At 42.7% G+C, this 12,432-nt stretch overlaps 1 pseudogene across 1 annotated transcript; it reads left to right on the forward strand.

The window, feature by feature from the left end:
* Nucleotides 1-290: 290 nt before the first annotated feature.
* Nucleotides 291-10,873, forward strand: LOC311602059 (RNA-binding protein 4B-like; annotated as a pseudogene). The gene is made up of 4 exons: nt 291-416; nt 2,094-2,176; nt 5,105-5,169; nt 10,108-10,873. The product of its transcript is annotated as an RNA-binding protein 4B-like (transcript).
* Nucleotides 10,874-12,432: the final 1,559 nt, after the last annotated feature.

A 12,432-nucleotide genomic window follows, 5' to 3' on the forward strand; every position in this document is an offset into this window, starting at 1 on the left:
CAAAATAATATTCATGTCAATTTAAACAAGACTATCCATATATTTAATATTTGTTATATAATATCTACCTAAAGATAAACCCCTTATCCATGCTGCTGCAGAGGACAATGTGCTTGGCTGGGGGTCCCGCTGATAAGCATGGCTAGTCTTACCACCAAGGGCCATGCAGATGTCAGTGTCTGTGCTGCCACGTGAAGACATGTTGATGTCTGTGGTCATGCTATCAATGAGCACCATGTCTAGGTTTGTGGTCCTACTGCAGCTGGGGATCTGTATTGCCACCTGAAGCCATGCTGATGTCCAGGGACCATATTGGTCTCATCCATGTTGCATCAGCAGCCCTGTTGATGTCCTTAGCCTGTGCTGCCACTGAGGGCTATGATGACATCTGTGGCCATGCTGCAGCAGAGGGCTGGGTTGGTGTTCATGGTCTGTACTGCCATCACAGACCATGCTGTAATGTGTGGCATATGCTACAGCTGAGACCACATGGGTGTCCTTGGCATATGCTGATGTCAGAGACCATGTGTAAATCTATGACCCGTGCTCCCATTGACTGTAAAGAGCAAGGAAGCTACTTTTGTCATGGTGCTGATGGCTGCAAACTCACACTTGAGAAAGAGCGACATGGAAGGCTTCTGTGGCAACCCCTACCCTACCAAAAAGTAACAGCCTAGACAGGAAACCATCAAAGAGAACTCTTAAAAATTGTGACTGGGATGCTGAAGTGTAGCTCTCCAGAACTGATGGCTTCTGGGGGGGGTTGGGGGGGAAGGACCTGGTTTTCTTTTCTTTCTTTCCATTTCCCCCGGGGGGGGGTGTTCTCTGTGTAGGCTTGGCTGTCCTGGACTTCATTTGTTGATCAGAATGGCCATGAACTCATAGAGATCCACCTGCCTCTGCCTCTGGAGTGCTGGGACTACACCACCATGCCGGGATTGAAGCCAGTTTTCTTTAAGGCACTGGCTATTGGGAGTTGGATTATGCTCTAGTGAATATATAGGCAAACCAAACTGGGTTTGTTTTTTTCTTCTCTTTTGGTGAGAAAGGTCACAGGGTAAGACCTGGGGGGACTGGGAAGTGAGTGTGATCAGTGTGTGTGATGTGAAATTCTCAAATAATCAATAATATTATTATGGGAAAAAAGCAAAAAAAACAAAAAACAAAAAACAACTGGATACAGGACTTAAAATGGAAAAAAACCCCAAAAACCAAAACCCAAAAAACTAACCAAAAACAAAAGAAAACCTCCCAAGAAACAACAAAAAGATAAAACCTTTAAAATCACTTCTATTCAATTAGTTCTTTGAAAATTTTTACATGTATATACTGTAACCCTCCTCTTAAAATTATAAAACTTTTATAGTAAAAGAACAGAAGACAACATTAGCATGCTTAGATACATAGATTCTAAGAAAAGAATTTTCTCAGGCTGTCAGTGTAGGTGCCTTGGTACTTCATCCACGTGGGTGCATCTTCACACTGGCACTTGAAGGAAGTTCAAAAAGAGTAGTGTGCTCCAAGTTCTCTGTCATGTCTTCTACTAAAACCTAACTTAGAGAGCCAGGCAGCGGTGGTGCACACCTTTAATCTCAGCACTCGGGAGGCAGAGGCAGGTGGATACCTGTGAGTTGGAGGCCAGCCTGGTCTACAGAGTGAGTCTACAACAGCCAAGGCTATTACACAGAGAGACCCTGTCTTGAAAAACAAAAACCAAACCAAACAAAAAAAGGTGTGCACCACAATCACTGCCTGGCATAAGGAATATTTTCAATCACTTTCTTTGTCCACTAAGCAACTTAAAAGTAAATTTTCTTTGAGACAAACACTAATGTATTCCAGGCTGGCCTAGAGCTTGCTGAATTGCCAGGGAAGACCTTGAACTCCTAATCTTCCTAAAAGCCTCGATCTTGTTTGAGGCCTGCTTCAATGTGACAGTTCTTTAGAGTGTTCTTTCCTGCTGAATGTGGCCATGTAGCTGCTGGTGGTAAGATTTTACTAGACCTTTGGTTAACATCTTTTGGGGAACTTCAAAAAAATGTTAGTATTGTTTTAACCCTTTACTTTTCTCCTTCTTCTACCCCTTTCCTCAGCTCTATTCTGATGTGGTAGCTGCTGTTCTGATTGCCATCTTGGACCAAGAGAACGAAGGGCATAGCGCAGGGACCCTGGTGTGGTGAGACACACTGAGTTGGAAGGATCCTGATCCCTCATGACTTTGTGGATCCTCTAAACTAGTTTTTGTTGTTGTTTTTTCTGGTTTTTTCTGAGACAGGGTTTCTCTGTGTAACAGCCCTGGCTGTCCTGGACTCACTCTGTAGACCAGGCTGGCCTCGAACTCACCGTGATCCCCCTGCTTCTGTCCCCTGAGTGCTGGGATTATTGGTGTGCACTTCCAGTCCTGGCTCCCTAAACCAGTTTTAATGGTTCTTTCTCATGACTTCATTAATGTACAACACATATAAATGTCTATCTTAGTCAAAACTCTCATTTTGTCATCTATGTGTCTGAGTTTAATCCTGACACAGGAGAAGGAAAAAGTCACTGTGTATTATTATCTAGCCAAGGACAGTCATTTAATGACATGTCTAATTAGCAAATGCCTAGTTAGGTTTTTTGGGTTGTTCTTTGGTTAGTTCTGTTTTTGTTTTTTGTTTTTTGTTTTTAAGGAAGGATTTTTAGTCTGTGGCCCTGGCTGTCCTGGAACTCACTTTGTAGATCCGGTTGGGCTCTAACTTACAGAGATCTGCCTGCTTCTGCCTATGTGGCTTTGGGACTAAAGATGTGCACCACCACTCCAGGAAGAATGTCTAATTACTTTTGTAAAAGTATCTGTAAAGAGAAAATACCACAAAAATTGAGTCATCTTGGTTTAACGTAATGAAGAACCCAAGAGTGAAGCTGGTGTTTAATGTATGTAAAATACGAAATAAAATATTTGAAAATAAACTTTTTCAATGCAACAATGAGATGGCAAAAAAGAAGGAAGTCCTAGTCTCAGAACCCAGAGACATCTAACCTTCTTCCTGTGGACATTGCAGACACTGCTGACCTTGGCCTTTGTTTTTTGTGGCCTCATGGCTATGGGGACATATGACAAAGCCCAAGGCTTGCAAACGGAGAGAGGCTGGATTTGTTACTTTGGTTGTTTATGGGACAAAGAACCTGACACAAAGAGCTCAAGGAAGGACTTGTGCTCGTTCACGCTTTAGAAAGGGAGACAGGCTAGTATGGCAAAAAGGCACGGTACTAGGTGCCGGGACAAGCGTGTCACGTAGCCCGGAAGCAGAGAGAGAGATGAACAATGCCACTGACCTCTCTCTCTGCATTTGACTCCGCCTGACCCCTGGCCCATGAGATTAGCCACCTCCATTCAGAGTGAGTCTTCCTGCCGCAGACCATCTCAGTTGGGTATAGGTCCTTGGAGTCGGGAGTTCTCGAAGCGTCAGTGGGCAGAATATAGGTGAGTGACAAACAGACCAACTCAGGGGAAGTTTGAGTCTGAGTGTCACTCACCTATCTCTGCCCACTGACCCCAAGGACCTATGCCCGACTGAGACAGTCGGCAGCATCTTCTTTTTGCAGTCAAGCCTCTCCAAAACCATTCTCAAAGACATGCTTTGAGGTGTGTGTCCTAGATGATTCCCAATCCAGCCAAGTTGATAAGAAGATCAACCATTCAAAAGTCTATCAGAAAATAGCCTCTTCTATGATCTGCATGACGATCATGTTTATTGTCAGGATAAACTGGAACTACTGAGCACTTCTGTATGTACCAGGCCTCATTTGTGGCCTGAGCATGGGTGGAGAGAAACACCCCAGTAAGCACCACATGGTTTTGTGGGGATTATTGTAGCCTACAAATGTCTCCGGCTGAGAATTTAACTCTCAGTTGGTTCTGAAATTTGTCAGGGGGCAGTTTTCCTCTTGGAAGGGGTCTGCTTTCAACCAGATATCAAGAATTCCTATAAAAGTTCTCAGAAAGAAAGAGATCCAATCACAGAATCCAAACACTCATGGAATCCAATGCCTACTGACTTGAGCGGCTCACCGATGCGAGTGTTGGACTGATCAGACTCAGAGCAGCAGTGCTAATTGCCTAAGAGAAATCAGAGAGGACTGAATACAGCAATTTGTAAAATCAAGCTGGTCTATTTTAAAATGCACAAATATTTCTCAAAGTGAAAAAAAGATAATTGATTTTTAAAAATTCAATGAAGAACTTCAACATTTGGTAATTGTATGTCAGTTCATTCATGCTTGTCTCCCAGTGAGGACAATTTGAAAAGCTGATGAAAAAGAAATCATCTGCTTGAAGGTATCAAGAAAAAAGAGAATGAGTTTTCAGACCAAGATCCAGAAAAAGACAGTAGTACTCGGGGTGGTGGTGGTGGTGATGTCTAGATACTAGCAGTAGGCTCTTGCTGTACTTTATCTTCTTGATACTTGGAGCTGGACCAGGATGGCCCTAGATTGCAAGTATTCTCAGAAGCTGGCAACACCAGACAAACTCACTGCTGGGCAAGGATAATATCATCTTTGTCCTGAAGCAATTATTTACTTATTACAATTTTTGGAATTACAATGTTCAGCAAATAACACAAGTAATTAGATGTCTGAAGAGAGCAGGGGAAATGAATGCAAGTTATCAGTAGAAGCCGGGCGTGGTGGCGCACGCCTCTAATCCCAGCACTCGGGAGGCAGAGGCAGGTGGATTGCTGTGAGTTGGAGGCCAGCCTGGTCTACAGAGTGAGTCCAGGACAGTCAAGGCTGTTAAATAAAAAAGAAAGAAAGAAAAAAAGAAAGAAAGAAAGAAAGAAAGAAAGAGTTTTTAAAAGAGAGAGAGAAAAAGAGCAGGCAACAGAACAGAACCATCAATGCCTCTAAATGTCAGAATTATTAAACACAAGGTTTGAAATAACGAAGCAGGAGGGTCATGCGTTTCAGGCCAGTGGACTATGAAGCAAGACACTGTCCCAAACACTAAAACAATAAACACAAGCACAAACAAACAAAGTGGCAAAGACTTTCCAAAGTGGAGAGAAAAGAGCAAGCTGTAAAGAAGGTTCTAGACCTCCACGCAGTGCTTCCCTTTTGAAACCAGGTACATGATTAAGTTCGTGGTCAAAGCCATTGTGTTTGTGCCCATAAACAGTGCAGAAAGGCAAGGTAGATAAAGAGTTAGAAATTATTTGCAGATGATAGGTTGCTTTATAAGCAAAATCAGAAAAATTTATATATGAATTACTCAGAGGAACAACATTTAACAGGATATGTAGATACAGAATTCATATACAAAGTCAAAAAAGCAAAATTTGTATAAGAAGGAAACCATTTACAATAGTCAAAACATATGATAACCTAGGAACTAATATAATAAAGATATACAATATTGTTTTATAAAAAATGTGCCCAGCATAGTTGTGCATGCCTTTAACCCCAACACTCAGAGTTCGAGGCCAGCCTGTCTATAGAGTGAGTTCTAGGACAGCCAGGGCTATACAGAAAAACCCTGTTTCAAAAAAAGTGTAACAATTTAAAAGATATTAAAGGACAGACTTTAAAAAACAAGAAAGGTGCTGGAGAGATGGCTCAGCAGTTAAAAGCCCTGGCTGCTCTTTTGCAGAGGATGTGTATTCAGTTCCTAGCACCCACATGGCTGATCACAAGCACCTGTAACTCCAGTTCCAGGGGATCCGGCATCTCTTCTGACCTCTAAAGGCTTCTACATGCATATGGTGCACAGACATCCACCAACGCATACACAAAATAACTTTAAAAACAGAAAACCTGAAGCTAATATAAATTATATTATATTTAAGAAGTGGCTCACACCTTTAATCCCAGCACTCAGGAGGCAGAGGCAGGCAGATCGCTGTGAGTTCGAGGCCAGCCTGGTCTACAGAGTGAGTCCAGGACAGCCAAGGCTACACAGAGAAACCCTGTCTCAAAAAAACAGAAAACAAAAAACAAAAAACAAAACAAAACAAAACAAAACAAAACAAAAAAGAAATGGGAGACATGCCAGGTGGTAGTACATGCCTTTAATCCCAGCGCTTGGGAAGCAGAGGCAGATGGATGTCTGAGTTTGAAGCCAGCTGGGTCTACAGAATGAGTTCCATAGCCAGAACTGTTAAACAGAGAAACCCTGTCTTGAAAAACCAATAAATAAATAGATAAATAGAAAAGGAATGGGAGACAAAGCTGGTCTCGGGAGGCAGAGGCAAGCAGATCTCTGTGAGTTCGAGGCCAGCCTGGTGTACAGAATGAGTTCCAGGACAGCCAAGGCTACACAGAGAAACCTTGTCTCAAAAAACCAAATCAAACCAAAACAAACAACAACAACAAAAAGAAAGAGAAGAGAGACAATATCTTAAAAAAATCTTTCTATAAAACATATTTTTATTTTTATTTTTTTGTTTTTTCGAGACAGTTTCCCTGTGTACTCCTGGCTGTCCTGGAACTCCCTCTGTGACCAGGCTGTCCTCAAATTCAGAGCTCTGCCTACCTCTGCCTCTTGAGTGCTGGGATTAAAGGCGTGGGCCACCACTGCTGGCTTATAACATAATTTTAAATTGATAAAAATGGTAGGAAACGTCTTTACCTTAGTAAAGAACATCTATGAAAACTCTCATGTTTAATATCATACAGTAAAAGGCTGAATGCTTTCTACCCAAGATCAAAAATCAGATGTCCATATTATACCAGTTCCAGTCAGCATCATACTAGAGACTTGAGCCAGTTCCAGGAACTAAGAAAATAAAGTAAACAGTGGACTGGGTTGGGGAACAGGAAATGAAACTATCTCTATTAAAAGGTGACACGATCTAATACGTAGAAAATCCTAATTCACAAACGTTTTTTTTCTTTTGAGATGGAATGTGCTATGTGGCTTTGAACTCACAGGAATCAGACTGCCTCTGCCTTCTGAGTGCTGGGATTAAAGATTGTATACCACCATAACCAGCTCTAAAACATTTTAAACTTGTTTTTATATTTTTATTTGAAATTCCACCTCACCCTAGTTATTATCAAACAAACAGATTTTTTTTGTTGTTTTTTTCAAGACAGGGTTTCTCTGTGTAACAGCCCTGGCTGTCCTGGACTCCTGGTCTCGAACTCGCAGAGAACCGCCTGCCTCTGCCTCCTGAGTGCCGGGATTAAAGGTGAGCTCCACCATGCAGGGCAAACAAAAATTTAATACCACACAATGGACAAACTAATCTGGAAAGAGAAAAAAGTTTGAGGATACACTCATCCTTGTTTCAAAACTTGCTATAAAACTATGGGTATCAAAATTGTAAACCAGATGTGGTAGCCCAGCACTTGGGAGGCAAAGGAAGGCAGAGGCAGGCAGATCTCTGTGAGTTCCAGGCCAGCCTGGTCTACATAGCGAGTTCAGAGATAGCCAAGGCTACATAGTGAGACCCCAATTTAAAAAAGATTTTATTGTACTAGCATTTAGGATAAATTTATAGACAGCTGGAATATAGTTGAGAAAATAGGAGTAAAGAAGTGCTAGCCATGGCCAATTCATTTTGACAAGGGTATTAAGGCCATTCAATGAGAGAAACAATGTCTTTTTGACCAACAGGGCAGGAACATTGGGATGTCCACTTGTCAAAGAATAAAATTGAGCCTCACATCCTACCAAAACTAACTCAAGACTCAAATGTAAGCTTTAAAATTACAAATCTCTTAGAATAAAATCTAAATCTCTCTGGTCTTAGTTTAGGGAATAGTTTCTTAGATAATACATCAAGATTACAAGTCCAAAGAGAAACCACATATTTGGACTCCATTGAGTTTACGTGGCTTAGTGTCACAGATGTTACTACCAAGAAAATGAAAAGAAAACCTGCAAAAGAGATAAGCTATTCACAAATTACATATTAAAAAGGACTATGTCTAGACTATAAAGAGCCCTCCCTTATGACCTCATAACAAAAAGACAAATGATCATTTTTTTAAATTGGAAAAAAATTTATAAGGGCTTCTCTCATTGATTATTTTTGTCAGAGTCAGTCATTATTCCCATGGCTATAAATGGCCTTCTTATTTATTCTTTGGCCTTCTACTATCAAGAAGAACCTCTTTTCTCTCCATTTGTTTCAATGTGTGCTAGCAGGTTATTGATTTTTTGGTGAACAAAATGTTCTATGCTCATCTTGACTTTTCTTATTTTCCATTACTGGAATTACTAGTTAGAGCATTAAGTGCCCCCCCCCCCCCAGGCTCCAGCAGTTGAACACCCAACCCCACGTTGGTGTTGCTGTTTTGGAAGATTGTGAAATCTTTCAGAGGTGGGGCTTAGCTAAGGAAGGAGATCTCTAAAGGAAGGGACGTGAAGTTTACAGTCCTGGTTCCACTATCTGTCTTCTCTGCTTCCAGATGCGCTCGGATATAAGCAAACAGCCTCCCACTCTACTGTTACAGTCAAAAGTTGTTCCTGCCTCCATGACTTCCTCACTGTGAAAGACTGTATCCTCTTAAACCACGAGCCAGAACAAACTCTTCCCTCCTCATCAAGAGAAGCATAACGAATGCACATTTCTAATCTGTTTGCAGCGGCCCGTCCATTTTCTCAGGCGACAGCTTGGGCAAATGTCTTGAAAAGGCTGTGAGTTGAAGTCTTGGTGGCTATAAGGTAGAGGTGAACTCTTTGCGTGGTGATGCCTAGGTGGGTAGAGTTACATCACTGGGACTTGTATCCTTTGAAGGGATATTGAAATCCTGGTTCTTCTTATTCCTTTTCTTCAAGAAAACAAGTTTTTAAGCCGGGCGTGGTGGTGCACACCTGTAATCCCAGCACTCAGGAGGCAGAGGCAGGTGGATCTCTGTGAGCTTGAGGCCAGCCTGGTCCACAGAGTGAGTCCAGGACAGCCAGCGCCGTTACACAAAAACCCTGTCTTGAAAACTAAAACCACAACACAACCAAACCAAAGCAAACCATGTTTTAAAATGATTTTTATGTGTCTGGATGTTTTGCTTGAATGCATGTCTGTGCACCATGTACTTAGGGAGGCTAGAAGAAGGCTTCAGATCTTCTGGAACTGGAGTTACAGTTGGGTGTGAGCTGCCATGTGGGTGCTGGGAATTGAACCTGGTTTCTCTGCAAAAGCTGCCAGCACTCTTAAATGCTGAGCTATCTCTCAAATACCTTGGCCCCTTCTTATTTCTCTTTTGTTTCTTGGTTGCCATGAGATGAGCAGCCATCCACTTCCATCATGCAGGTACTTATGGAGGCCCAAAGAACATTGAAGAGGGCTTTAGATGTTCTGGAACTGGTATTTGTTATAGTACTGGGAAGCTTACACACATATGTGTATCCACACTCCACACAGATCTATGTATGTATCATGTATTTTTCCACCACCACAAGTTCTTACTGATACCACAAATTCTTTTTTCTTTAAAGCTTTTTAAAAATGTTGATGAGGTCAAATATGGGGCACCAGAGTATGTGTGAAAGTCAGTCCCCACTCTCCACTCAATGGTGGAGAATGTCCTGTCCATTGGCTAGATCTGGGTAGAGGTTTGAAGTATACGGCCTGTATTGTCCTTGGCTGGTGCTATAGTTTGAGCGGGACCCCTGGGCCCAGATCTGCCCGTCATAATGTTCTTCTTGTAGGTTTCTAGGACCCTCTGGATCCTTCTATTTCCCCATTCTCCCATGCTTCTCTCACCTAGAGTCTCAATAGGATGTCCTCTCCTCTGTCCCACTTTCCTGGTAGGTGAAGACTTTCATGGGACATGCTCCTTGGGCTAGTGTCCAGATATAAGTGAGTATATACCATTTGACTCTTTCTGCTTCTGGGTTACTCACTCATTATGATGGGGAGGCCTGGTGGCACTCAGAGGAAGGATAGCAGGCTACCAAGAAGAGACTTGATACCCTATGAGCATATACAGGGGGAGGAGGTCCCCCTCAGTCACAGTCATAGGGGAGGGGAGTAAGGGGGAAATGGGAGGGAGGGAGGAATGGGAGGATACAAGGAAGGGGATAACTATTGAGATGTAATATGAATAAATTAATAAAATATATTTTTAAAAATGTTGACGAGGCCAGGTCACACTGAGGCTCAAGTGGTCGCCGCTATTTTGTAGGGCTCTCTCCGAGGTGGACCCGCTGCCGTCGCTGGCACCATCTAGAGGCTCTTGTCAGACTGGTGAAGCTGTTTGTTGGAAATCTGCCCTGGAAGGCCACAGAGCAGGAGATCTACTCACTCTTTGAGCAGTAGGGGAAGATGCTGGAATGTGACATCATTAAGAACTATGGCTTTGTGGACATAGAGGACAAGATGGCCCTGAGGATGACATATGCAACCCGCAGCACTACAGACTGCACGGAGTGAACATCAGTGTGGAAGCCAGCAAGAATAAGAGCAAAGCTTCAACCAAGTTACATGTGGGCAACATCAGACACACTTGTACCAACCAAGAGCTTTGGGCCAAGTTTGAGGAGTATGGTCCAGTCATCGAATGTGACATCATGAAAGATTATGCCTTAGTACACATGGAGCAGCCAGATGATGCAGTGGAGGCCATCAGGGGCCTTGACAACACAGAGTCTCAGGGTGAGTTGTTCTGGGCTTGAGTGGCAGACCTTCTGTGAGAGTGGCTTCTACCATTCTTTTAATTGAAAAGAATAGATTATGTTTACTACTCTTAAACATAATTTACTCTGAGGCAAGTAAACATTTCCCACTGTGTTTGTCAAGAATTTTCTCCACAACTGTGTTGGGTCACAAAGTGTGGGCTACTTTCTTTCGTCTTCATTCACGTGAGTGCTGTTAGAAGTCTAAGTTGCTAGGCAGATGAGTCGCTGCTGTGAGTGGAATGGCTGGAGGCTGCGACTTAGCTGCTGCTTTCCTTGTGACCCAGAAGCCTGAGAGTTTTCATACTTTGCGGCTTTGAATGATGGATGGTGGTCATAAAGAGGAAGACATCTGTAGAAGAAAATGTTGATGAGAGTTTTGTCTCCATGTATTTATGTGGACCACATCCATGTCTGGTGCCCATGGAAGTCAGACAGAGGAGTTGAATACTCTGGAACTGGAGTTGCAGATGGTTCTTAGACACTGTGGGTGCTGGGAACTGAATCTGGGTCCTCTCTAAGAGCAAGTACTTTTTCTTTCTTTTTGTTTTTTGTTTTTTGAGACAAGGTTTCTCTGTGTAACAGCTCTGGCTGTCCCGGAACTCGCTCCATAGACCAGGGTGGCCTTGAACTCACAGAGATCTGCCTGCCTCTGCCTCCATGTGCTAGGATTAAAGGGGTGCGCCACCACTGTCCAGCCTACAGCAAGCACTTTTTTTTTTTGTTTTTTTTGTTTTTGAGACAGGGTCTCTCTGTGTACCCCTGGCTATTCTGGACTTGCTTTGTAGACCAGGCTGGCCTCAAATTCACAGTGATCCGCCTGCCTCTGCCTCCCGAGTACTGGGATTAAAGGCGTGTGCCACCATCACCTGGCCTACAGCAAGCACTCTTAACCACCAAGTCATCTCCAGCCTGGTATTATCAATATTAAGTTCACAGCACTGAGTCCATAGCAGCTTTTTTCACACCAGCTTATCTGTAACTCAATACTAGAATCATCAGAAAGTAGAGTCACAATTATTGATTCATGACTATGAAAAAATGAAGTTATCTCTGGAATTCATAGTTTGTTTCTGGTCCTTTCTGTCTTTAGCTTGAGGACATTCCCTCAGTGTGCTCACTTCCTCCTAATGACGTGGTTGGGCTATTGAGTCTGTGTCTACCTTGCTAAGGATCAGCTATGATCCAGCCTTGGCACTATGTTTTGGGCTTTGATCTGTCTCATGGTTATGCTGTTGGCATGGGTTAGGGTGGGTTTTTTTCTTGCTTAAAATGCAAAAAAAAAAAAAACATTTTGAGAGTTCTAACTATACATTGGTGACATTACCTTGCACAGGAGAACACATGAACTGGACAGCTTGTGGGAAAACAATTGGTCATTTCTTAGTAAGGTACACTTAAAGCCATGGTAGAAGCTTAGGAGCACCATGTTCAGTGAAAAAGCATGTGAGGGTCAATCTTCATTGCCAATTGGATGAGATTTACAGTCACCATGGAAACATACCTTTGGGTACTTCTGTGAGGACATTTCTAGAAAGGTTTAATGGGGCGAGAAGCTCTCCGCTGACTGTGGATAGCACTATTACACTGGCTGGGCTCCTGAACTGAATAAAAAAGAAGCAAGCCGAGCAGCAGCATTTGTCTCTCTTTGCTTCCCAAATGCAGAAGCAATAGGACCCGATGCCTCATATTTTTCCTGTCTTGCCTCACCTGTCATAAAGGGCTGTGCTCCTCCAGTAGTAAGACAGAGTAAAGCCTCTTCCTCCCTTAAGTTGTTTCTTGTAAGGAGTTTCATTTGGTTAAGCAGGAAGATAACATACAAACCAAGTTGCAAA

The sequence above is a fragment of the Acomys minous genome, assembly GCF_964271855.1.
Source record: "Acomys minous genome assembly, chromosome: 7".
NCBI classification, from domain to species: Eukaryota; Metazoa; Chordata; class Mammalia; order Rodentia; family Muridae; genus Acomys; species Acomys minous.